Source organism: Cupressus sempervirens, chromosome 10 (genome assembly GCF_028749045.1).
Source record: "Cupressus sempervirens isolate cs-2001-9-10 chromosome 10, ASM2874904v1, whole genome shotgun sequence".
Classification (NCBI taxonomy): domain Eukaryota; kingdom Viridiplantae; phylum Streptophyta; class Pinopsida; order Cupressales; family Cupressaceae; genus Cupressus; species Cupressus sempervirens.
The window spans coordinates 820,712,709-820,740,336 of NC_143127.1; the positions used below are offsets into that span (position 1 = coordinate 820,712,709).

The following is a 27,628-nucleotide window of genomic DNA, read 5'->3' on the forward strand; positions in this document are numbered from 1 at the left end:
GCCTTTATAGCTCAGTGGTAGAGCGTCAGTCTTGTAAACTGAAGGTCCGCAGTTCGATCCTGCGTGAAGGCAATTTTCTAAGTTGTGTGATACTCTTTTCGTGAGAACGCGAATGCACTTGGAAGGCAGTTGAGGTTTCTCTTTCACATAATACTTATAATACGTCCATTGAAAAACGGAAGCTTCTCTTTCCATAAAATGGAAAGGCGTAGCGGTGTCGCCCACAAAGACCTATGAAAAAATAGCGTCCCCTTGGTAATAAGTACTGTTGAGCCGCTTCTGCTTGTTTCAAGCGTCTTTTGTGTTGAAGTTTCTATATGTATTAGATTTGATTTTAGCATTATTCTTGCTTCCCTCAGTTTTAACAGAAATATGTTTTTAATTGTGCAATTTGCTCGAGTATGAAGTTTTGAGAGCTTAAGGTGTTTTGCACATCTGATAGTTATACTAAAGGAAAAACCACATCAACCATTCTACTATTACACATTTTCCTGCAGTAACTTTTTGTACAATTTGATTTTTTTTCAACATTGTTATGCTTTCAATTAATTTTCTATATACATCAACAGAATATCTTGCAGACCCCCACAGTGCACATAAAATGCAGTCCCATTTCAAGTAAACATACTTGAGTTGAAAATATTAAATGTAATTTATAGTCTACTAGAGGTTGCTCACCATTGGACGAGTAATAGAAGAGCCAAATATGCTAGCCTAAATTATTAATAGATATAAGCAGCTCTCCATGTACCATGATTTGTGCATTTTTTTGTGAATATTTTGTGCGTGAAATATTGTTTTCTTTGTAAGACATTATCTATTCAGATGATTTAAATATCACACACTAAGCCTCATTCTAAGACTAGAAGTGTTAAATAGTCAAAGTTGACTTATTTTTTCGAAGCTTAATTTTCTTCTTAGTGTGTGATGTTTAAGGGTAGCTTGTATTTTTGTTCACACTAACCATGCATTAACATACTAGCTCATGAGTGAATCAATAGCGAGTGGAAGACTTGTCAGCTGGCTACATCACTATAGTGGAAAAACTTGGGGAACACTAATATGGTAGCATATTTCCTCTCATGGTTGACATCATAAGATTATCTAGTGGTATTCATTCCTTTATGAACATCTCGTTGCCCTCATAGTCCATATTCCTTCATATGTAGACATTGCAAATTACTTGGTTGCAAGATAAATTCCTCAATTGTCACCTAAATGAAAAGGACAACTAGTGCGCCATAGTTTTCCTTATTCTTCGATAGTTGGATATTTAGTCTATGTTGGCCTTGGTAATGTCATGTCATGTACATGTGCCTTGTTTCCTTTATGAACATCTCGTTGCCCTCATAGTCCATATTCCTTCATATGTAGACATTGCAAATTACTTGGTTGCAAGATAAATTCCTCAATTGTCACCTAAATGAAAAGGACAACTAGTGCGCCATAGTTTTCCTTATTCTTCGATAGTTGGATATTTAGTCTATGTTGGCCTTGGTAATGTCATGTACATGTGCCTTGTTTCCTTTATGAACATCTCGTTGCCCTCATAGTCCATATTCCTTCATATGTAGACATTGCAAATTACTTGGTTGCAAGATAAATTCCTCAATTGTCACCTAAATGAAAAGGACAACTAATGTGCCATGGTTTTCCTTATTCTTCGATAGTTAGATATTTAGTCTATGTTGGCCTTGGTAATGTCATGTACATGTGCCTTGGTGAGGATGGAATGCTTGACATGCTCAAGGTATGTTATGATGAACCCTATGGAGGACATTTTTCACAAAGTGGATATCAATAAAGAAACTTAATATAGTTATTGGTTAGCCATATAGAAAGATGCATCCCAATACACAAGAAGGTGTGAAAAATTGTCAAAGGATGGGTAGACCTATTGTAACCATAATTATGTTGGTAAATAAATAGGGTCAATACCAAAGTTTGTGAAGATCAACATTTATCTTTAAAACTAATCAAGGATTGGTTAGATAAAACATGAAAATCTAAAACTCATATGCAATCTGAAAATTAAGTTGTCTTTTATCATCCTAAAAAGCTAGCACCTATAATAGATGCTCCATGAGGCCTTATTTTGGTAATTTCATGATCTTATGTCTGTTATGCTTGATCCAACAACAAGGCTCATTTTCTTCTGACATCTTCTCTTGATTCAAAATTTCCCCTTAAAATTTGTTCCCATTTTCCTAGGGATAAGACGCCTATGCAACTTATACCATGACATTTGGGCCCGCAATCTGAAAATTAAATTGCCTTTGTATCGTCCTAAATAGTTAACACCTATAATAGATGCTCCAAGGTCTTATGTCTTTTAAATGCTTGATCCAACAACAAGGCTCATTTTCTTCCATCATTTTCTCTTCATTTTGAACCCCCCTTTAAAATTTGGTCTTATTTTCCTAGGGATGGGATGCCTATGCAACTAGTACCATGGCGTTTGGGCCCACAATATGAAAATTGAATTACCTTTGCATTTTCCTACAAAGTTAGCACCTATAGTATATGCTCTATGAGGCCTTATATTGGAAGTTTCAAGCTTTTATGTCTATTAAATTCTTGATTCAACAACAATACTCCTTTTTCTTCCAACATCTTTTCTTCATTCCAAATTCCCCTTTAAAATTTAGTCTAATTTTCCTAGGGATAGGATGTCTATGTGACTTGTACCACAACATTTGGGCCCATGATCTAAAGATTGAGTTGCCTTTGTACTATCCTAAAAAGTTAGCACCTGTAATAGATTCTTTATGATACAACTTTCCTACCAGTGAAATTCTTATTGTTGTGGAGAATCCCACTTCCCACTCTTCTCATGGTGAAGATGTAACCTTAAGAGTACCTCCTATCAAAGTGCAAAATATATACAAATACTTTGAAAATTTTGAGAAATGGTTAGATCAACAAATGATGAGTAAGATAATCCACAATGATGAACATGTTGTTTATTTATTGGATACAATTTCACATCTCATTGATAACAATGCTAAATGCATTAAAGACTATGCTAAAGAACTTAGTTTAACTTAGTCTCCTCGTAGTGTAATCACTCTTATGCCTATTCCAAAAACTAATGCCAAGTCTAGCATTCTCCCCTTTCGGCATTGAAGGAAAAACTACAAAAAAAGGACAAGAAATTTGATTTTCCAAAAATATTGTAACATACCAAAACTAATTAATACTCCCCTGAGTAGATTATATATTTTTGTCTACATCCAAAATATCTCACAAAATAAAAATGAATATATCTATAGTAAAACAACAAATTTAAATATTTATATCTTTTTGGACCTTTCATTCAAAACCAGAAGCCCATTCTTCCACTATTCAGTTGTCGCCTCATTGGGATCACACAAACTATCACACTCTACCAATTTGTCAAAAATGTTTTGTCTAGTTAGAATGAGGAAATTTCTTATCATAGCTCTTTGCATTGGTTATGATTCCAACAACATGCTCCATCCTCACTTGTACAATGTCCTTTATAGGCAAAAATTCTTGATCAAGTCTTTTCTCTTCCTTTGTTGTGATAGAAACTCATCCTAAAGCTCTCCCACCCTAATTATTTTCTTTCCTTATCCATCCTTGTAAATGTCATATATCTTCCTAGCTCATTGAGCTTTGTCTCAATATTTTCACACAAACCTATGAAATTACCATATCCAATAGAGCAACCTCATGCTCATGGTAAAGTAGATAAACAACGTAATTTTTTTGAAGGTTAAGGAGATGACAAAACACCAATCCTCCAAGTGACTTTGGTCCTTGTTAAATCCATAACCAAGATAAAAGAGACAACACGAGAGAGAGAGAGAGAGAGAGAGAGAGAGAGAGAGAGAGAGAGAGAGAGAGAGAGAGAGAGAGAGAGAGAGAGCAAATAGCCTAGTATGGTTTACATTTATAATAGGTCATACGTAGAGAAGGCATTGTTACAAAAGATGTCCAATTGATAGTCAAGAAAACTATGAGATCGTCATAAAACCATCAACAAAAGGATAACCAAATGAAGCATAGTCTATTAGGAAATCTACCAAAGAGGATTGATCCTTAAGGAAATCATAGTTCTCTGTTAAGGGATCTAGAAAAGGAGTTCATTTTTAAGGAAGGAAAAATATCTAAATGGATCTAAAAAGGAGTATTTGTCTACATACCCATTGAATAATGCACAAAGCATGATAATGTAATGATAGGATAATCCAAAGGAAAATATCATCTCCTTGGCCATCCAAAAAAGATATTACATTTAATTATTATGAGTGTGTAGAAACAAGGAGCATAGTGTAGAGATTGCAAATGCCTTAATGGGAGAAATGGATTTAATGAAGTATACATAGACCCACAAGAGATGATTCAATTATGAGATGCCCCCAAGCAAGGACAAACCAAGGGAAATGAAACACATGACAAAGAGAGCACAAAAGGGATCTATAACTTTGGGACCAATATATCATATTATAACTCTAGTGTATATCAAAATTATATCATAATGAATTAATACCATCCCTTAAGTGTAGCATATTTATAACCACACTAAAAGATCATGTAAGAGATACAAATGAGTATTTTGGGGTGAACATCATAGATATAGAAATTATTGTTTTCTATCACTTTGTTCCATCCCTAATTAGAGAGCACAAAGGAACATTTATGCATAATAGAACATGTACAACATCACATACATACAACATATAGAAAAAAAAAATGCAAATAGAGTCCAATGCTACAATAGCTTGATTCATTTATTTAAATAACGTAGATACGACTCTAATACCACTAATGTAGATATGCTTTGATACCACTAACGAAGGGCCACACCACCCTTACCAAATCACAACCAAGAATGCAACAAGATCTCTCAAGATCCAATCCAAACCCAAGCTAGCCTAGATCCACACTCTGGTAGAAACCTCTGAGATCTCAACTTGTGCTCGCAAGCCACCAAGCAACCTCCTTGTTTCTAAACTGCAGTCACTAGCTCTTCTCACAAACCTAATCCAAGATCCAAGTGTAAACTGCCTCACATTCAACGCTCTGTCTACACTCACAAGTCCATCACAATCCTACTGTAAACTGCCTCACATTCGGCGCTCTATCCACAGACTTAGGAAAACTCACTCTTCACTTTCTCCTTCTCTTTCACACCTTCTAACTTTCTCACCTTGAAGCTTTTCCTTCCAAAGCTTCTACTTCCCAAGCTACTCCATCTTAAGCTTTCCTCTTGAGCTTGATTTAGAAATGCTCATATGCCTTGCTTAAATAGGCACTTACAACCCCATGCATGACTTATCCACAACCTTCTAGAATTCCTCCACAACCTTCTACAACTTCCATAACCTTCTACAATATCCACAATTTTTTACAATATTCATAACTTTCTAGAATTCTACCCACACACCTCGATAAATGGAATGACAACCATTTATTTTTTATTTTTCTATTATGCCACCTATGCACCTCAATAATAGAAATCACCTTTTCCTTTTTTTTTTTAAATTTTTTTTATTTCTCCTTTGATTTTCGTCACTTTTTCTCTCCTCCACAATTTTTTTTTTTTTTTCCAATTTTTTTTTTTTTTTTCATGCAAGATGCTCCTGCATCAGACTCCCCCGGTAAATAGAAAAGTTTGTCCCACACTTTGATGCCAAAAGAAATATCTACCACCATCTTCATCCAATCAGCGTGCTCACTCCCAGAAACAAACTGAACATAATTCTTCATCAACAAACCCTCATTCACATCAGCAACTAGTGAATTCACACCCATAGCAACAAACCCCGCATCAACAACAAAAAAATCCATATCAGCACCAACATGTAGATCACCATCAATACATGCCAAACTCTCAACACCAGAAAGCTCATTGCTCACAACAAGATGTTCTGCAATACATAACTCACCTCCAACAACCGGATCATCCACGACCGAGTGCTCTGCAACATACAAGTTACCACCAACACCAACTAGATCATCCACAACCAAATGCTCTGCAGTCTCCATGTCAGACTCAACCAACTGATCATGAAAACCAACCTCTGTCCCAACATCAACAACATTAGGAATATCTTCAGCAACAACCTCTAGTTGCTCTGCAGGTTCTGCATCAGACTCCACAAACTGATCAGCAAAACCAACCTCTTCAACCTCAACCTTGCGATGCCATCTTCTCTCATGAACCTTCTTAACTTGATCAGCCAATCTATCATCCAACTGAGAAATCATCTTAGAAAAATTCCTCTCCACTATATCATGGATTTTCGCAATCATCTTAGGGTCCAATCCTCTAGGAGCCATCTCCCAAGATCTTCATAAACCCTCTGCAACAAATCCTTCCTACGCTCCTTGTGACAACCAAATTATTTGCAAGTCAGATCGCAACTTTCCACCTCGCACGAACAATTAGGAACCACATCACAAGTCTAGGACAATGGATCTGCAATCCACAAGCTTTGATAAACTTTGCCCAACCAAGGTCCTGGTACAAACTGCCTCACTCTTTGGCGATTTGCTTGTACACTCAGGAAAACCTGCTCTGATAAACTTCACCCAACCAAGGTCCTGGTACAAACTGCCTCACACTTCGGTGATCTGCTTGTACACTTAGGATCTCCTGCTCTGATACCACTAATGTAGATACGGCTCTAATACCACTAATGTAGATACGCTTTGATACCACTAACGAAGGGCCACACCACCCTTACCAAATCACAACCAAGAACGCAACAAGATCTCTCAAGATCCAATCCAAACCCAAGCTAGCCTAGATCCACACTCTGGTAGAAACCTCTAAGATCTCAACTTGTGCTCGCAAGCCACCAAGCAACCTCCTTGTTTCTAAACCGCAGTCACTAGCTCTTCTCACAAACCTAATCCAAGATCCAAGTGTAAACTGCCTCACATTCAACGCTCTGTCTAAACTCACAAGTCCATCACAATCCTGCTGTAAACTGCCTCACATTCGGCGCTTTGTCCACAGACTTAGGAAAACTCACTCTTCACTTTCTCCTTCTCTTTCACACCTTCTAACTTTCTCACCTTGAAGCTTTTCCTTCCAAAGCTTCTACTTCCCAAGCTACTCCATCTTAAGCTTTCCTCTTGAGCTTGATTTAGAAATGCTCATATGCCTTGCTTAAATAGGCACTTACCACCCCATGCATGACTTATCCACAGCCTTCTAGAATTCCTCCACAACCTTCTACAACTTCCATAACCTTCTATAATATCCACAACTTTTTACAATATTCATAACTTTCTAGAATTCTACCCACACACCTCGATAAATGGAATGACAACCATTTATTTTTTATTTTTCTATTATGCCACCTATGCACCTCGAAAATAGAAATCACCTTTTCCTTTCTTTTCTCCTTTTTCCTTTTTATTTTTTTATTTCTCCTTTGATTTTCGTCACTTTCTCTCTCCTCCACAATTTTTATTTATTTATTTATTTATTCCAATTTTTTTTTTTTTCAAATTTTTTTTTTCATGCAAGATGTTCCTGCATCATTAAATGATACTTTTTTACTTGACTTTTGTCTTGGAGCTCTAAAATTTTTATCGCTTTACTTTATAATTGGAAGGTGTACTTGTGGGAGGCCCTAAGAGTAGCCTAAAATCTATTCTAGTAGAATTTTCTAGTACTAATGAAGGAATTGAAATCAACCTCCCAAACTCTATTATTGGCAAAACTATGGTTGTTTGGAGTCTAGCTCTTGTTGGCATATTTTTTAACTTTTATCGCACCATTGATATAGTGTGGAAATAGGTAAGGATTTAGTGGAAGCTCAAAGGAGATTTGACCATCTTAATGACACCCAAGGGTATGTTCCTCTTTATATTTATTGTGTTGGAAGATTTCTCTTACATTCTATCGAGATCCTAACTCTACGAAAAAAAACTTCCTCACTCTTACAAAGTGGAAGCCTAGTTTTGACCCCTCTACCAAGCTTAGTTGGATGACAACTATATGGGTTTTATTACCTATCATCTCCCTTGAGTCCTAGGATGATTAGGTGGATTGGTGACTCCTTTAGCCACTATATCTCTACAAACATGGTTAACTTGGAAAAATCATGCCTAGTTTTTGTTAGGTTTTGTGTCAATGTAGCCAACAACAAGGCTCTTCTTGACTCTATCATCCTTAAAAGAAAGTTGGGCCACTGGAATCAAACCATTTTTTACAAGTATTCTACCTTTGTTTCATAAACTTTGCAACTTTAAAAGTCTCATGGTGGTAGACTGGAAGACCCCAAAGAAAGAACTTTAAGTTGAAGAATAAAACTACTCTTGGCTTGGGAGAGAAGGACAAAGAAATCTAAACCCCTCTACCAAATATTTTGGCTTCTACGGGAGTGGATGTATTGTTGACTAGTTGTCAAACCCCTCCTCCCTAACCTAATTATTGATTCCTCTATTGTCTTTGGGTTAGAAGATTTAGAAATCCACATTCCCACAAATGCTAAAATGATGAGCCCGAGGCCGAACCTAGTGCTAGTGTCTCATCAACCCCAAAATGACCTCCCTAATTGTTACATCCAATGGACCTTAGGCACTTGAGATGGTGATTGAGGACTCTGATTGGAAGACCCAAAAGGAAGAAAAATAGTAAAAATAGTGGATGAAGGAGCTGAGGTAAAGAAAAGAAGACCTTCTGATAGGTATGTAAGATAAAAACACATTACAAGGGAGATTTTTATAGGGGGACAATTCACCCTCTACCTAAATAAGAAATATAAGAAATGATCTTTCTCTCCTGGAATATTAGGGGCCTTAACATATCAAAAACACAATATTCTATTAGACTATATATTAGTGATCATAGGGTGGATTTAATTCTTATGTTGTAAGAGGTTAAGATGACCTATGCTAATTTCAATGATCTAATGGGGAAACTTTGGATGAGTTCTCTATTCTTATACCTATAGGTTGTTGGGGTGTCAGGGGGCATTGTGACTATTTGGAATGTCTCCTATGTTAGGGGTGATGTTTTCTCCTTCTCTCAACACTACCTAGATATTACATTCACTTCCTACATTGATGAATGATATAGTTTCAATCTTTACACTCCCAATGGCCACCGTGGGCAAAAGGATTTGTGGAGTGACATTTCCTTGGGCTTCCTTGGTCTCTAGGAGGTTGGAATCATGCTTGTGGCTATTTTAGTTCCCCCTTGTTCCCCTCTAAGAAGCTTGGGGAATAAATGGAATATTCTGGTAGTATGGGAGATCTCAAACTTTATTTCTAATATTGGCCTTTTATGTGAAACTAGCAGATAACCCTTTAATCTTCTCTGATAATAGGAAGGGAACCCACCTTACCTAGGTCAAACTTGAATAGTTTTTTATTTTGTCCTCCTAGTATTTGGGTATGAATTCCTCCCTAACTATGTTACCTAGGACCACTTCAGACCATAGCCCACTCCTACTGAAGTGGATTGGTAGGTAGGCTTCTTGTCATGCCCCCTTTTGGTATGAGATTATGTGGACTTCCCAACCCAACTTCCATGAGATGGTAAAGCTTTGGTGGTCCACTCTAGTAAAGGACTCTATAATGTTCAAAGTTGCAAGAAAGATTGACATCAGATAAAACGTTAAATGTTGGATAAAAATAATTGGGGATATTTTCAAGACTAAGAAAGATCTCTCTAGTTAACTCGAAACCCTTCAACATAATATGGCACTCTCCCCAGAACTCCACAATGAGGAAGAAGCATTTAGGAAGAATTGGAAGGAAATTATGGAAAATGAAAAAAGATTACATGTTAAATGGCTTGGGGAGGGGGAATTATGACATTTCTTTCTCCACATATCTTCTTGTAAACACAAGAAAATGAATTCCATTTGTACCCTCAAGGACAACTCTAAATTGTTGGTCTTGTACACTACTCTTTTGGGGAGGTTGGCCACCAAATGTTTTTATTAGCTTTTGTTAGAATCTAATGTTGGGGGTGTGGAAGAGTTGTAGGAAAAAAATCTTTCCAACCTCCCCAAGACTGTTACTAATGATGACATTATTTTCATCATCTCCAAGGTCTATGACGATGAGGTGAAAAGGGAATTTTTCTCCATGGGAGACTATATAGCTAGTGTAGGGGTACCAAGAATGTTGTTTTTGGATTATGTTTGAATTTCATGGTTCATAGTAAGGCCTTATGTTTTGAACCTTGTTTGTTTGAGCCTTCATGAGAAGCTCATTTTGGTCGTAAGGACCCTTATGGATGGTAGCAGCCAATTCTGGCTCAAGCCTACCAATGGTAGAAAATATGTGAATAATGGTTAAGAATGGTCAATTACGGTCTAAGTTTGTGTAATTAGGTGTATTTAGAGGACCTAAGATTAGTTGAGTCACTTGGAAGTGACCATGAGTATACATGAGTAAAGTTTCTCAAAAGATGTCAAATTGCTCAAAAGTTGGTTGAACTACTTTTTGTTAGCCATAATTGATAGTATTGATAATGCATGTGTGAAAGAGTCATATCAGTTGTTATGGATGTCAAGCTTGAATTGGTAATACATTAAACTAATAGAGTAGCATATCATTTGATTAATGAAGAGGATTTGAAGAAAGTACGATGATGGAGAAAGTATTGTTAAGTGTATGGATTTCAATGGGTACTTGATGAGTTAGACTTTGACATTATAATGTTGGTTTGATTTTTTTACATGATTTGATTAAGTGTTGAGATTATGCATAAGTTATGAACTCGTGAATTAAGAAGACATTTTAGTTATTGAATAAAAAACCTAAATATAACCGAGCTACTAGAGTTATCACTGAGAACATGTTAAGCAAGTGAAGAATGATAAGTATTGACCAAGAAATAACATTGTTAACTAAGATTAGTACTAACCAAGTGAAGTGTAGTGTTAACTGAGGAAGGAAATTTTGTAAATGTACTACAAGCTAGGGGATGAGGGGGTGAATCAGGAACCACTTAAACTTCAATCACTTAAGCCACTCTATTAAGTTATCTAATCTACTTGCATGTATGAAACATAAAGTATTAAAACAACAACACCATAACACCCACAATGCTTCACTACTGTAGTATTAAAGTTGGCTTGTTAAGGCTTACAAATGATCACTTCTGATGATTTTATCCTATTAGGAGTAATAAGAACTGTTAGGTCCACCTTGTGAAAGGATTTATACAATACAATTAAGTATGTACTATTTTAGGAGTTTTTGAAAAGGACTATTATGTCCACCTTGTTAAAGTATTTGGGATTGATACACCTATTAGGATGAATCAATGGGCTGATCTCTAAAATGGAACTTTGATTATTGATGAAGATCCTTTGAAGTAAACTGACCAGCTGACTATGATAAATGAGCCTCTTCCTTTCCTTGAGATTCTTGTATCCTTCCAAAAAATCTTTCCTTCTATATTCGCTAATTCTTGAATGATGATACAATGAATACACATACTTTTATTGGATAAAAAAATACCTTATATCCATCCAAATAAATTCCTTCATAAGTTGGGTACAACATGAGTAGTTCCAAAAATAATCACCAAGTCGGCTGAGTGTTGTAACTCAGGTCAATGTCTTACTCGGACGATACTAGAAGCTCTCAGTCACCACTGTCTCGTTGGCTAGCTTTGGAACTCGATAGATACTAGGTGCTCAATTCACACTGATCACTCAGGAGACGCTTCTGACTCAGCTTGCACTATTTTTCCATCTTGATTATTATCTTGGAACAAGACTGCTCTGTTGACTTGATTCACATTAGATCTTGGTAGACATAGTCAACTTGGTTGACACTACAACTCCATGTGAACTATCAACTCAGTTGCCACTACAACTTTCTTCAAGGTTAATTTGTTTTCTCAGATCCTTTGTGAGCTTGGTTAACACTGTAAACTAGTAGCTTGGTTGCAATTGTCTTTCCATTATGACTAAGTATTTTGACACTAACTGACAATATATCTTGTCATGTGTTCAACAATCTCCCTCTTTGGTATTAGTGACAAAAACACTTATCATATAGAATATCTGAAAAACTTCTTCAGTCAAACTCCCCCTTAGAATATGCTTGATTTGTAGACCAGTTTGCACTAAAGACTTTGCAACTCAGTTAGAACCAAAACTCTGTTTTTGGGTTTTTCAAAATTGTTTTGTTTAAACTATTTTTCACATATCTTTGCTGTTGTACATATTTCCTCTATATGCTTTCCTCTTTGTACACTTTCTTCCCCTTTGTTTACTGTACACTTCTCCTTGTATACTTTCCCCCTTGTTTTTGTTATAAATGCCAAAACTTTACAAGGTTATACCAAAATGAGAAAGAAAATCATTGTGTACCTTTAAAGTTATGGACAAAGTCTTATCCCAATTATCTTGCAATACCTTCAACATATGTAGATCAATTTGAATCTCTGTTGATAGATCATACATATCATCTACAACTGATAGATTTGTGTCCTTGACTAATGTCCTTGCATGATCCATCCTCTTTTGCATAATGTTGATGTGGGGAAGTAACACACCTTTAATTTCAACCAATGTTTCCCTTATTCTAGCCTCTTCCCTTAACAATTCTGCCTGAAGATCTATTAAAAATCTAGATTTTGCAAAATGATTATAACTGAAGCTTGGATTAAGTGCCAATTGATTTGCACTATCTTGGAAGTCCTTGTCAATCTTGGCCAATTTTTCTTTTATTTCCTTGGTAAAGTTATTGGGATCACTCAACTTTACAAATAAAGATAGAACATTGTTTATGACATTTTCTAATGAATATATCATAGATAGTTCTACTTGAGATCAATTGCTATCCTTTGTGCTACATTTTCTAGCACTTTATTCTCAAACTTTCTCTTAGCTTTCATGAGAAGTTTGTCCTGCCCATTAGTATCCTCATTGAACTTGTACACAATATCAACTAATTGATCAATTATGGGGACCTTTTTCATTTACCTCTATAGATAGAGAATCTATGAATATTTCTTTTATTATATCTTCCAAGACTTGGCTCCTATCTCTCTCAGCTCTTAGCATTCTTTGCTTTTCCCTTTTCTTCAATAGCTCTCCCAAAATGTCCAGTTCTTCAGTTGAAAGATTTTATTGGTCCTAATTCGGGATTACAATCTCTTCATCAATATCAATGCCATCAACTATGTTATTTTTTCCCTTTCTTCTGGCTGCTAAAGAAGGAATGATAACTTTTTGATTCCCCTCCCCACCTTTTTCATTGGGAATTTTCTTAGGATTTATTAATTGCTTTTCTAACATTTCTTTTTAATACTTGTTCTTGGTTTTCTTTGGTCCTTGTTCTTTCTTGTTTAGAATTTTACATCACTTGTATTATTATTATTTTTCTAGTTTTGGGGTGTGTGAAATCCCTCTTTTATTGGTCCCTTTATCTTGTGAGTCTATGCTAAATTTGCAACTTACATTGTTTTACATTTCTTGCTCTTGCATCCTGATGATGGATCACATAGTGTGATTCAAAACATTGATGGTATAAATGTCAACACAATCTAATCTAGAAGCTAAGTACCATAACTTTTCCTTTATCAACTGAGTCCTTTTGTTGTTCTTGGTGTTGCTACTTGGTCGAGACTAAGAGAGCCTAATGCTCGGTCAAGACTAAGGGAGTCTTTTTCTTGGTTGAATTTGATGAGACCTATTGCTCAGTTTCCTTTGTGACAAAACTTAGTGAAGGTGTGAAAGTCTTCACTTCACTACTAGGTTGAACTGGGTTCAACTCAATTGATTGTTGCACAATTGTTGCCTTAGGTGGAGTGGAGGGAAGTGATGCCATGACTTCTACTACAATCTTCTCAGTATCAGAATCTTCAATTGTCTAAATCTTAGGAAGAGCTCCTTCATCCTTGATGTCAAAGATGTCCTTCCATGTCTTTGTTGTGGATTTCACAACATCTTCTATTTTATTTGACAAAACTTGAAAAGTTTTAAATCTTGGAGTTTTTTTATCTTCATTAATTGACATTGCCTCCTTGATTTCTTTGTCATAGAGATTAGGCATTATATTTCTTAAGGTGTGGTCTCTAATATCCTTCTCTATTTTTATTGCATTAGCCCAATAGTGTGAAATAACCTTCAGAAGATTTTCATGAGCATTCCCTTTTAGCTCAAAAAGATCATATTTCCATCTTGCAATATTTTTGACTAATGCCTCTTCAATATGTTTGTAGTCCTCTTTACTTCTGGAGTCATACTTGAAGTATTTAAATCCTGTCATACCCCTTGTTTCCCTTATATTTTATATTTGCTTTTTAAAGGTAGGGGGTGCCTTATTCAAAGATATTATTAGGGTATTATCTTCATCTTCATCTTATTCATCTTCAACCTCAAGCTTTACTTGCTTTCTTTCCTTTCTTGGCTTGGTAGCTATACTCATGGTAGTTGACCTTATTGCTCTCTTAGGTGGCTTGGATGGGGCCTTTGCTTTCTTCTTGGGAAATTCCTCTTCTTCATCATTTTTGTTTTCCTCCTCATCTTTTTCTTCTACGTCGTTACCCTTTTCTTTAGTGATCGTAGGAGATGAGTTTGATTTGGCAAGTTTCTTTCCAATGGTTTCCAACCTCTTCTTCCCTCTCTTCAAAATTTGAGAGATCTGAATCTCAAGAGAGATTCTTGTCTTAGCTTATTCATAAGTTCCAAAGTAAGTGACCTTGGGGTCTATTGGTTCATTGATGATAGCCTCATTAATATCCTTTGTTTCATCAATATTCACCTCATATGATAAAGGTTTAACACATGCTATCTTGGGTCTGACTGCCTGAAGGTGAACTCTATTATAGTCGACTAGGAAGCATATATTTTTCTCAGAATCTTTGACAATCTACTCACGGATCCTAATCCTACTTTGTATCCTATCTTTGAAATTATCAAAGTAAGCATCCATGATGCCATCAAACTTCTCACCCTTTTCACTTATGAATTCATTGATTTGATATAGAATAGGGGTGTCTTTCTTCTGAACAACATTTCCTTTGGAAGGAAATAATTTCTAAATATAAAAGAAAAAACATACTAAGAGTGAACCGAACTTACATGAGTTGTTATTTGAGACTCAAATGCTCTCCATTTTCTTTCTTAGCTAGGAATGTCAAAGCTTGGCAAGGTCGAATGATAAGTTCTTCTTGACAATCTTGTATGTCAGGTCCCCTACCTCACATGATACACTGTTGGCATGACTTGAGCTATAGATTTTATGAGCAATGACATGGATATCAAAATTGGTTTCCATTTCTGTCACATTGTTCAACTTCATACCTTTGTCATCCCATTGAACAAGTGTCAACTTTCTCAGTTTTGCCTAACCTAGGGTTTTAGTAGTATTGGCTTTCTCTATCATAAGATACCCTATTACCCTGTGAATCATCTTCTTAGTGATAGGGTAGGTCTAATATTTTGACCAAAATGACATATCATGAACTCTTCTTAATATAAGCCTAATCCACATGATCCAAACATTTCTAGGCATATGGGTGATGTGGGTCAAATCCTTCACCTCTAGATGCTTGTGATCTAGCTTCAACACATCATTTTCACGTAGTGTTACATAGGCCTCATCCAACTCAAGATTCCCTAACTCCTAAATAGACCAATGATAAAACAATCTAATATCATGGATGAGAAGTACATTTGGAGGAATGGAAGAGTGAGCACCTTGAGGATTCTTTTCCTCTACAATTGTTAGATATAGTTGGAATTTTGGAGGAGTGTACTCCAAATTCTTTATCAATATTTCTAAACCTTTCTTGACCTTTAAACTGGAAGATGTTGCTATACTGCTCAGTTGAAGAAGATTTTCATGATGATGACTTCACCTAAGAATCTCCTTCAACAATTTGCAATAAAATTGCTCTAGGGGGCTTAAGAAATGCAATACAATTACTTTGGGGGGCTTAAGAAATGCTGAGCTCAAAGAGAATTTTGAAATCAAGGTGAAAATAAGACTTCGATCTTTACCTTTTATTAGATTTCTAAATTAGGGCTCCATTTAATGTTCCATACCTGGGTAGGTAAAAGATACTTGGTTTAGTCATGAGGCACGGTTAGTATAGTCTTTCCATGCATGGTTAGGTCTAAGAGGAAATTCTGTTAGGTCTAACAACTTAGTTAGATCTAAGGAGTGACTCACTTAGAACTAACAACTTAGTCTGGTTTGAGTCTTTTATTTGTCCAAGTGCATGCTAGTTTGGACTATCTTGCTTGGATGATTGGAACTGATGTAGAATATGAATTTTATCACAGCTCTAGTGATCTCCTTTCATTCTCATGCAGAGATGATTGAGTCATCCAATCCATTGTCTTGGGTGTCAATGACCTCACTGATTTCACTTGAATTCTCTAGAGACTTCCTTACCCATTGTTGCTTCATTTGACTTCTAATTGTATCAATTTTTTCTTTCTTTTCATCTTCAATATTTTGTCTATCGATTCAATTCTTTGCTAGATTTTCAAGTTCTTTGCATACATATCTTTTGGTAGGATTTCTTTTTCTAAGGTGAGTCTTCAAGCACTTTGGTCCAATATGCCCAAAATCTCCACATAAATAACATCTACACCAAGTGTTGTAACCCAACCAAAGATAGCTTTAGCAATTTATTCAATATGATTCCATTTCTTGGTTCTACACTTTGACGATTTATGACCCTATTTGTTGCATGAGAAACATTCTCCTTCAAATTTAGTCTTCTCTATGCATTTAGTTGCTCTGTGTGCATGCTTGTTACAACTATAACATTTTCCATAAAACTTTGATTTTCCATTGCTCCAACACTTGTTTGAAGTATGCCCTATTTTTCCATAATGATTGCATGTAGGTCTTTTATTCTTTTGAGCTCTTTGCAGTGATGACTCCCCTTGTTTAGTATAGCCCAATCTTGTTTTGCCTTTCTATCTATTCTGAGATATCTTAGCTAATTGATCCATGATTTCTTGTGAATTCATCTTTCTTTCATTGGTTTCTTTTTTTTCTCTATGATCATTCACGAGTCTTTCATTTTCTATCCTTAGATGGATGACTTCTTGATTTGAATTGTTCAATTGATTTACAAAATTTTCCTGATGTAGTGAGAGCTGGTGAATTCCATTATCATTTTCTTCTAACTTGGTGCTGAGTAGTCTTTTATCTTCTTCTACCATATTTTTTTCATTTTCAGCTTAATCTTTTTGTTCCATGACTTCACATATTTTGACTGAGTGGATATTGTTTTCTTTTCAATTTTCTGACTTCTTGAAGAATAAGGTTCCTTCCAAGTAGATATTGTATAGTTGCATCTACTTTATTTGAATTTCTTTCTTTTCAAATGTCTTCAATTATTTATTCTATGTAGAGACTAACATTCATCTTGGCTGCCAATTCTTTTCTTCTTCTTAGAGATTTAGAGAGTTGATCCTTTAGTTTCTTGATTTCTTCCATGGTCACATGTAGATCAACCTTTTTATTCTCAACAACCTTCTCTAGCTTGTATACCTCCATTGTGTTTGATCTTTTCTCTTAAGTTGCTAAAATTTCTAACATGAGAACTCAACTCTTATACCAATTGTTGGAAATATAATGCAAGCTAGGTGACTTTGGGGGGGGGTTGTGAATCAAGAACCACTTAAACCACTTTTTTAAGTTGTTTGGTCTACTTGCATTTATGAAACATAAAGTATTAAAAGAACAACACCATAACACAATATTTGGTAACCCAGAAACCCTCCAAGTAGAAATTAAAACTGGGGTGGGGATGATGACCATAATGCTTCACTACTGAAATAATAAAGTTGAACTGTTAAGGCTTACAAATGATCACTTCTAATGATCCTACCCTGTTAGGAGTAATAAGGACTATTAGGTCCACCTTGTAAAAGGATTTATGCAATAAAATTAAGAATGTACTCTGTTAGGAGTTTCTACAAAGGACTATTAGGTCCACCTTGTTAAAGGATTTGGGATATATGCACATATTAGGATATATCAATGGATTGATATTTGAAATGCAACTTTGATTTCTGATGAAGATCCTTTGAAGTAAACTGATCACTTGACTATGACAGATGAGTCTCTTCCTTTCCTTGAGATGCTTGTAGCCTTCTAGAAAATCTTCCCTTCCATGTTCACTAATGTTTTAATGATGATGCAATGAATACACATACTTTTATTGGATAAAAAAAATACCTTATACTTATATCCATCCAAATAAATTCCTTCATAGGTCAGATACAACATGATTAGTTCCAAAAACAATCACCAAGTTGGCTCAGTGTTGTAACTCAAGTCAATGTCTTACTCGAGTGATACTAGAAACACTAGGTCACTATTGTCTCCTTGGCTAGCTCTAGCAATTGGTAGATACTGAGTGCTTAGTTCACACCAATCACTTGGTAGATGTTTCTAACTCAACTTGCATTGTTCTATCATCTTGATTATTACCTTGGAATAAGACTACTCTACTAACTCGGTTCACATTGGAGCTCGATAGACACAGTCAACTTGGTTGACACTACAACTCAGTGTAAACTATCAACTTGGGTTGCAACTACAACTTGATTGCCCCTGCAACTTAGTTTTCACTGCAACTTTCTGCAAGGTTAACTTGTTTACTTGGATCCTCTATGAGCTTGATTAACACTGTAAGTAGCTTGGTTGGAATTGTCTTTCCATTATGACTAAGTTTTTTGACACTAATTGATAATATATCTTGTCATGTGATCAATAGGAAAATGAGAACAATTTGGAGAATAATTGATTCGAGGCCAAAATATGATGAAAATATGAATTGATCGAGAAGTTTCAAAGATAAGGATGAAGTTAGTTATGAGATCTAGAGCTAGGGAAATTCAAAGAAGATAAAATGATTGATTTTGAATGATTTTGAATTGAATCACAAAGTTCAAGGTGGAGGCATGATACTTGAGTGTAGATTCAATGAATCTGAGATGGATGAGGATTTGACGATTGTGATTAAGTAGCAAAACAAAGAAGAATCTAGTGAAGCAAAAATAATTTGTCTATGTAATGGATGAATAATATTTTCATTATTTATGATCAAGTTAAAGTTGAAGGTGATAACCAAAGGATAACTTGGAATAATATTTTGTTGTGTGTTATTTCATGTTTACTATTTATTGCTACAACTTGGTATATATATATGAAGCATACTCTGATATTAAGTTTATGAAGTTAATAATTCATTGGAAAGATTAAGTTGAGTGTTACTATGGAGATTGATCTATTTACCAAGCTAGTGATCTAAAAGTTTAAAGTGTTAAGTACCTAGAAAAGTGTTTAAGGACCTATATGATAACTGATTATATTTAATAATTGATAATTGTTAAGGTTATATTAGGATAACTAGTTATAACTAAATTAATTAATTGGTTAGTAACAATATCTTCCTCAATGTTCTTACCCACTTAGCATGAATCTATCTAAGTGAATATCCTTTATCATCACCTTTGTTGGGATTTTGTTTCTACTTTGTTCGATCACCTTTGTGAACTAGAGTTGTACATATGTTCTCAATGTGCCTCATCAATCATGGCTTCATATGGGTTGATGTTATGTATTCACCTTAACATCAATCACAACTAAGTCCTAATAGAGTACACCAATCACTCTACCAACCAGTCTTTAGGCATTTAGTTAGTTATATCAACATATTTAGCTTATTATTTTCTTTCAACTTTGCTTCCTAGGAGTTCACCTATCTTAGTACTATTCTATCTCAAGAATTCTTAAGCACATAGTTTCTTCCACGATTAATCTCACTTTTCTTATAAGACTATTTGTAAGAAAAGTGGGCTTTACCTAAGAGGAAACTCTATATTTAAGAATACTTGATTTGAAGTAGTTCTTGGATTGGTGAAAAATAAGGTTTCAGGAAAAGAGATCTTAACCATTAAGGAAACTTTATGGTTAAGCAAGCTTGAGTTGGAGTCATATTGTGATGGGTGACCTCCCAAGAAGTCTCATGCTTTAGCTCTATAAGCATCACCTAGATGAAATGAGTGCTAACTATTGCACTCATTCTCATGAGAGAAACCTAATTTTGAAGACCTAAAAATAAAACATGAATTAATGAGTTTGACTCAAAAACTACATAGTTGAAATAGATTCATAGCAATATAATAATTTTATGTAATATGAGAAATATCCCCTACTTATCACTCTATTCCATTGTTAAAATTGACATCATCTATCCTACGTATCCTACTAGTCTCACCTTATATATGTCCTTTCTCATCGATACCACATTGTACCTTTTCATGGGGACATTGAGTCATAAAGGGTCACATGAATATTATCTTGATTTTACCCTATGTGTGTTTGTACCCATGTATCATTCTATTTCTAATATTTTATCATACTTTCAAAGGTATTTTTGGGGTAAGTGCACACCAAGATGGTGTGCAAAAAGTGGGGTACAAGTGACACCTTTTTTTTGAAAGTAGGTAAACCTGATCTTGGAAGAGTCATATGAGGCTCAGACACTCAAAATGAGAAAATGTGTAAAACAAAAAAATTGTAGTACTCTGAATCTACTTTCTAATATGCTAAGGTTTTTTAAAAATAGATAATATTAAGAGGGTCAAACTTTGTGCACCCAAAAAATTGTTCCCATTTTTTTGTTGAAATCATAACATTGTTGTTGATGCGCGCTCTACAAAACATATAGTTAGATTTAGTATTTAAAAAAAACCTTTGGTTGGATGATATGTAAGAATGATATCTAGAAGTCAGATAATTTTTATTATTTTTTTGACAAGTAGTTTGTTTTTTTATGTTTTTTTGAAGTGATCTCATCCTGAAATTATGGTACTAGTTCATGCATTGGATATAACTTGCATCAAAATAATCTAAAATCAACACTCTTTTTTCAAAAACTATATAGAATTAGGTGCAGAACAATAATAAGTAATTTATTTTCTATTTGGCTTAGTAGATCAAAATTTATTAAAAAAATTCTAGACATGTGTCTAAGAGGACTGTGAAGACATTGATATAGAAAAATTAACTTAACAATGCTAATGTTGTCCAAAAAGTAAAAAAATTATATGGTTAGAAAGCTAAGAATTCATGTGAGATTATGGTGGTAATTTCAAAGACACTCACTTTATCATTTGCAAACCTAATTAAGTCAAAGAAAAGAATTGATCTTAGAAGACGAAAAATGTCTAAAGCAAAAACAATGGAGGGAAAACATCAACCCAAGCCTTTGGATAATTTTCCAGGCCTATTACCAAGCCTAACCACAATCATGCTTTTATGATTAAATAACATGATCATATTATGAATAATAAAAATCAATTTTCATACTACCTATAACATGATTGTGTTAAATGTGTATAAAACTAAAGTCAATTGTATCTTCCCATTAACATTATATAAATATGTACATACTTATATTTTGTTTATATCTTAATGTATATAAATATATATGTCTCTAGATTTATACATATATTTATATATACATATAAAAAATATGTTTATATCATCTATCTACATTATCTCTCCCTCCTCCCTTACCCCCATCATTCCTCTCTCTCTCTCTCTCTCTCTCTCTCTCTCTCTCTCTCTCTCTCTCTCTCTCTCTCTCCATCCTATCCCCTCTCTCTCTACATCCTATCATCTCTCTCTCTCTCTCACATATCTACTCTTTTTGTCCCCTTCTCTTCATCACACTCTCTCACTCCCTCCCTTTGTCTCTCCATGATATCCCCTATCTCTTCCTATACCCTTATCTCCATCACCGCCTCTCATTATCTCTCTCTCCCAATCATATACCTTTCTCTCTCTATCTCCATCATGAGGTCTCTGTATATACTATCCCCCCCTCTCTCTCTCATATTTATCTCTCCCCATCACATATCATCAAGCTCTCTTCCTATCCACTTCCCTCTCACTCTCTTTTTCTCCCACTCTCCATTTTATCCCCCCCCTCTCTCTCTCCCTCTCCCTCTACCTATCTCCTTCTCTCCATTACTCCCTCTCATTTCCTTTCTTTGTCTCTCCATCCTATCCCCTCTCTCTTCCCCTCTCTCTCTATAATATCCATCTCTCCTCATCATATCTCCCCTCTCTCTCACTTTACTTCTTTCCATTACTCCCTTTCACTACCTCCCCTTTTCTCTCTATCCTATCCCCTCTCTCTTTCTATCCCCTACTCTCTCTCTCTCTCTCTCTCTCTCTCTCTCTCTCTCTCTCTCTCTCCCCCCCCCTCCCCCCCTCCCTCCCTCCCTTTGTCTCTCCATCCTATCCCATGTCTCTTCCTCTATATCTCTCCCTCCCTCCATCCTATCCACTCTCTTTCTCCTCATCATATCCCCTCTTTCTCATCTTATCCCTTTTTCTCAATGAACCCCCCCCCCTCTCTCTCCATCATATCCCCTTCTCTCCATTACTCCCTCTCACTTCCTCCCTTTTTCTCTCCATCCTATCTCCTCTCTCTCTCTTCATATCTCTTACTCTCTCTACATCCTATCCCCCCTCTCTATCCATCCTATCCACTCTCTCTCCCCCATTTTATCATAATGTAGTGCAAGGCAAGAAAATCCCCAAAGGAGATGTCCTAGTCCCCATAAAATAACCACACAACAGAAAAATAACAATAACATAGATATTTAGATCCAAAATAATGATAATTCTCATAATATAATCATAAAATTTACATCCAACATGACCGGTTGTAAGGCCTTTTGGGTTATGGCCAAATACATAAGCAATTATAATAGTAATTCTACAAGATCCCTCAAGATCCAATCCCAACTCTAGCTAGTCCAGATCCACAGTCTGATAGAAACCTCCAAGAAAGATCTCAACTTTTTCTCGCAAGCCCACCAAGTAATCTCCTTGATGTAGGAGCATCCTAGGTTGCACTACTATCTTGCATGTTTCCAGTTTTTATCTTGCTATTGAAATTGCATTTTCTAGTTTTTGGGTGCCTGTTGCAGACTGTGTAGCTAATTATCCTTAATAAATGAAGACCTACACACTTCAATTATTCAAGAGGGCCTAGAGTACTATATATATTCTAGTGTGAAAATCCTAACTACTTATATTTTGGCAGATATGACAATTCTCTTGGAACATAAATTTTTGGTAGTTCTATGCGACAGTTTTCTATGCTCAACTTTCAGAGTGGATGCACACTTTTCCTTAAGGAATCAAAATTTGTGCACAAAAGGGTTTGTAGAGGACCTAGATATCTACCTATAGTTCAAAGCAGAAGTCCTAACTGAATCAGATCTAGGAGATATCACAATTTTTTTGGACATCAATTTTAGGACAATTAATTGCTAATACAGGCCAACTCATGTATTTAATTTAGTTTTATTTCATTTAATATTCTTTGAGAGCCAACTTGTGGCTTCTCCATGTTCTTGAATGATCTATAAGCCATTTTGGCAAGTATAAATAGAGTTTTTAGGATAGGAGCTAGAGAAGTTAGTTAAGAGTTAAGAAGAGTTAGAAGTGAGAAGGCAGTTATGAAGAGGATTGCAAAGATGAATTGGGAAGTGTGAATTTGCTGCTGATATTTGTGCATGAATGTAATTTGTATCTATTTGTAACCCAGAAGGCCTTACAGCTAGGCATGTATGTTGGATATTTGAAGAATCAATGAAAATATTTTACTCTTCTTCCTCCTTTGGTTGTTGTTCTTTATGTTTGCTTCTATTGTATTAACTCTTGTAGGGTGGTTTAGAGAGCTGGGTGTGCCATTGGCCCTAGTTTTTCCTATCCTTCCTTGTGTCAGGTGGTATTAGATCTTATGGTTCATCCTTGTGTTTATTGGATCATGTAGAACCCTAATCTAGATTTGGTTATAAGGTGGTAGATCTATGGATTTGACTTATAACTTACAGAGGGTTACGATCTTTCAGGAACCTAATTTGTAAAGATGGTTCATGGCAGAGGAAATGATGATAATGCTATATTGGATCAATTGAGGAAAATTGTAGCTAGATTAGATGTTGTGGAGATAGCCCAAAGGAGAGGAGCACATCTTGATGATGTAAGTGATGATGAAGTAGCAACACCAAACCATAATCTAGAACCTGAAGAAGATCAAGCTAAGGAAAGATTGTTGAGAGTGTTGTTTAGGGAAAATTCAAAGCTTGTTATAGCGATTGTTCCTTATAATAGAAAATTGGATACCAATTTTGTGTTGGATTGGATCTTAGATATGGAGAAGTTCTTTGAGTATGAAAAAACTCCTGATAATAGAAAGGTGAAGATTGCAGTTACTAGGCTGAAAGGTCATGCTTCATTATGGTAGGATCATTTGCAAACTGATAGACAAAAGAGAGGAAAGGAGAAGATCAGAACATGGCCAAAGATGGTGAACAAGGTAAAGAATAAATTCCTTCCTGATGATTACCAAGTTAGCTTGTTGAGAAAAATACAAAATTTGAAGCAAAAAGACATGACTATGAAAGAGTATATCGAGGAATTCTATAGATTGGACATCAGATCTGGACATGTGGATGATGATGTGGAGAAAATTGCAAGGTACATAAATGGATTAAGATCTAGAATTCAAGATGAAATAAGTTTTAAGAACTTGGAAAGTGTAGAAGAAGCATATCAACATGCCTTAAAAGCTAAGGAGATCTTGACAAAGAAGCATGAACAAAGACAAAGAGGTAGAGGTGGTAGTTTCCAAAGAGGCAGAGGTAGATCCTATGGAGAAACTGGCAGATCTGACAATTTTGTGCAGGATAAAGGCAAATCTAAATGGAATATTGATGACAAAGACAAGACCTAGTGGAAAGGTGCTATTTCATACCGAGAAGGTACTAGATCTTACTGAGGAAGAGGTAATTCTTATCCTAGAGGTGGTTTCCATGATAATTATTTCAGATGTGGTAAAGAAGGGCATAGATATTTTGAATGTAGATCTTCTAAAAGTGGGAAGAATAATAGAATGGCTATAATTCAAGAAGACATTAAGAGTTCACCAAGTGGAACCGAGGTTGGAGAAAATCTGATGGTGAGAAGAACCTTGTGTAATAAAGGAAGTGATGAGGAACCTGTCCTAAGGAGAAGTCTTTTCAAGACCAGATGTAAGATGGCTAGAAAATGTTACAAGGTGATCATTGATAGTGAAAGTTCTACAAATTTGGCATCAGAAGAGTTGGTTACAAAGTTGCAGTTGTAGAGGCTAAAACATCCCAAACCTTATCATGTTTCATGGATCAGAGATGAGCATATGATATTGGTAAGTGAGCGATGCCTTCTCAAGTTCAAAATTGGACATTACTTTGATGAAGTCTTCTGTGATATTTTTCCCATGGATTTTTGTCATATTTTGTTGGGTAGATCTTGGCAATGTGATAGATATGATGTGCATGATGGAAGATTGAATCAATATACTCTTTAGGTAAATGGGAAGAAACAAATATTGTTGCCTTTGATTGAAAATCTAGATGAGGTCAGTTGTATTGCAATAAAAGTTTGCATGGTTAACGGAAAGAAATTTGAAAAGGAAGTAAATAAGAATCAAGTTTGTTTTGCTACAGTTCCTAGAGGACCAACTGTTGGTAACAATGACCAAGCAGCAAAAGTTGGTAATGACAGAATACCAGAAGAAATTAAAGAATTGCTAAATGAGTACAAGGATATTTTTGTTGAAGATGTTCCTGATGGTTTACCTCCAGTAAGAAGTATAAGTCATTGTATGGATCTAATTCTTGGAGCTAGTTTGCCAAACAAAGCACCATATAGATTGATACCTATAGAGAATGAAGAACTTAATAGGTAAGTGCATGAATTATTGCAAAAGGGATTAATTAGAGAAAGTTTGAGTCCATGTGCAATACCTACTATATTAGCACCTAAAAATAATGGAGAATGGAGAATGTGTACTAATTCCAGAGCTATTAACAAGATCACAGTAAAATATAGGTTTCCTATGCCAAGGATGGATGACATAATGGATTGTTTGAGTGGAGCAAAGTATTTTACCAAGATTGATTTGAAGAGTGGATATCATCAAATTAGAATTAGAGAAGGTGATGAATGGAAGACTAATTTCAAGACAAAAGATGGTTTGTATGAGTGGTTGGTTATGCCTTTTGGTTTGACTAATGCACCTAGTACTTTCATGAGATTGATGAATGAAGTTCTAAAAAGATTCTTGGGTAAGTTTTTTATTGTTTATTTGGATAACATTATGATATTTAGTAAGACTAAGGAAGAACATCTTGAGCATATTAGACAAGTATTGCAGAGGTTGAAAGAGGAAAAGTTGCTAATTAATCTAAAAAAGTGTTATTTTATGCAAAAGCAGATTGTCTATCTTGGATTTGTGATTTCAGCTAATGGTTTGAAGATGGATCCTAAGAAGGTAAAAGCAATTTTGGAATGGCCTACAACTGAGAATGTGGGTGAGGTAAGATCATTTCATGGTTTGGCTAGATTTTATAGAAATTTTATAAATAATTTTAGTTCTATTTTTAATGCTATGACTAAGACAACGAGAGGAGATAAAAAGAATTTCAAGTGGACACATGGAGCTGCTAAGAGTTTTGAGACTTTGAAACAAAAGGTTGTTGAATTACTTGTATTAGCTTTACCTAATTTCAACAAAGTATTTCAAGTTGAATGTGATGCAAGTGGTAATGCAATAGGAGCTATATTAAGTCAAGAAGGTAAACCTGTTGCTTTCTTTAGTGAAAAGTTGAATGATGCTAAAAGGAAGTATTATGTGCATGGTCAAGAATTTTATGCTATTGTCCAAGCATTAAAGAAGTGGAGACATTATTTGATTACTAAGGAGTTTGTACTATATATTGATCATAAAGCTATACAATACTTGGGAAGTCAACATAAATTGAATCAGAGACATATAAGTGGGTTGAGTATTGTAGAGTTTTACATTTTTCATTAAGAAAAAGAATGGAGTTACTAATAGAGTTGCTGATGCATTGAGTAGAAGACATTCTTTGTTGATTGAAATGAAGGTTGAAGTTCTTGGTTTTGATGAAATAAAAGATTTGTATAATGTTGATCCTAATTTTTCTGAGGCGTGGAGAGAGTACAGAGCACCAAATTTGATAGATCACATAAGTAAGTATGATGAATATTTCATTCAAGAAGGTATGTTGTTCAAAGGTATTCAGTTGTGTATTCCTAGAAGTTCTATGAGGTTGAATTTGATTAAGGAAAAGCATAGTGGTGGATTAGTTGGACATTTTGTAATTGATAAGACATTGAGTTTGCTAAAAGAGAAGTATTATTGGCCACAAATGTATAAGGATGTTTAGAAATTTGTAAAAAGTTGTGGAGTTTGTCAATTTGCAAAAGGGGTGAGTTAGAATACTAGTTTTTATACACCTATTATTGTTCCTAAGAAACCTTGGAGTGACATTAGTATGGATTTTGTTCTTGGATTACCTAAGACAGTGAAGGGGTATGATTCCATATTTTTTTTGGTGCATATATTTTCTAAGATGGCTCATTTCATACCCTGTAAGAAGACATCAGATGCTAAGCATGTTGCTAAACTTTTCTTTAAAGAGATTGTGAGATTGCATGGATTACCAAGAAGTGTTATTTCTGATAGAGACAGTACGTTTGTTGGTTATTTTTGGAAGACTTTGTGGAGGAAGAGGGGTACTGAGTTGAAGTTTAGTTCTACATT

The 27,628-nt window shown here is 35.2% G+C and overlaps 1 protein-coding gene and 1 non-coding gene across 2 annotated transcripts in view; both read left to right on the plus strand.

Annotated features, from left to right (window-relative positions):
- Window positions 1–72, plus strand: TRNAT-UGU (transfer RNA threonine (anticodon UGU)). Its single transcript has one exon. It is a non-coding gene; the product is annotated as a tRNA-Thr (tRNA).
- Window positions 1–27,628, plus strand: part of LOC149536466 (uncharacterized) — a 156,302-nt gene that overhangs the window by 81,828 nt on the left and 46,846 nt on the right. The gene's annotated exons all lie outside the window — the stretch shown is intronic.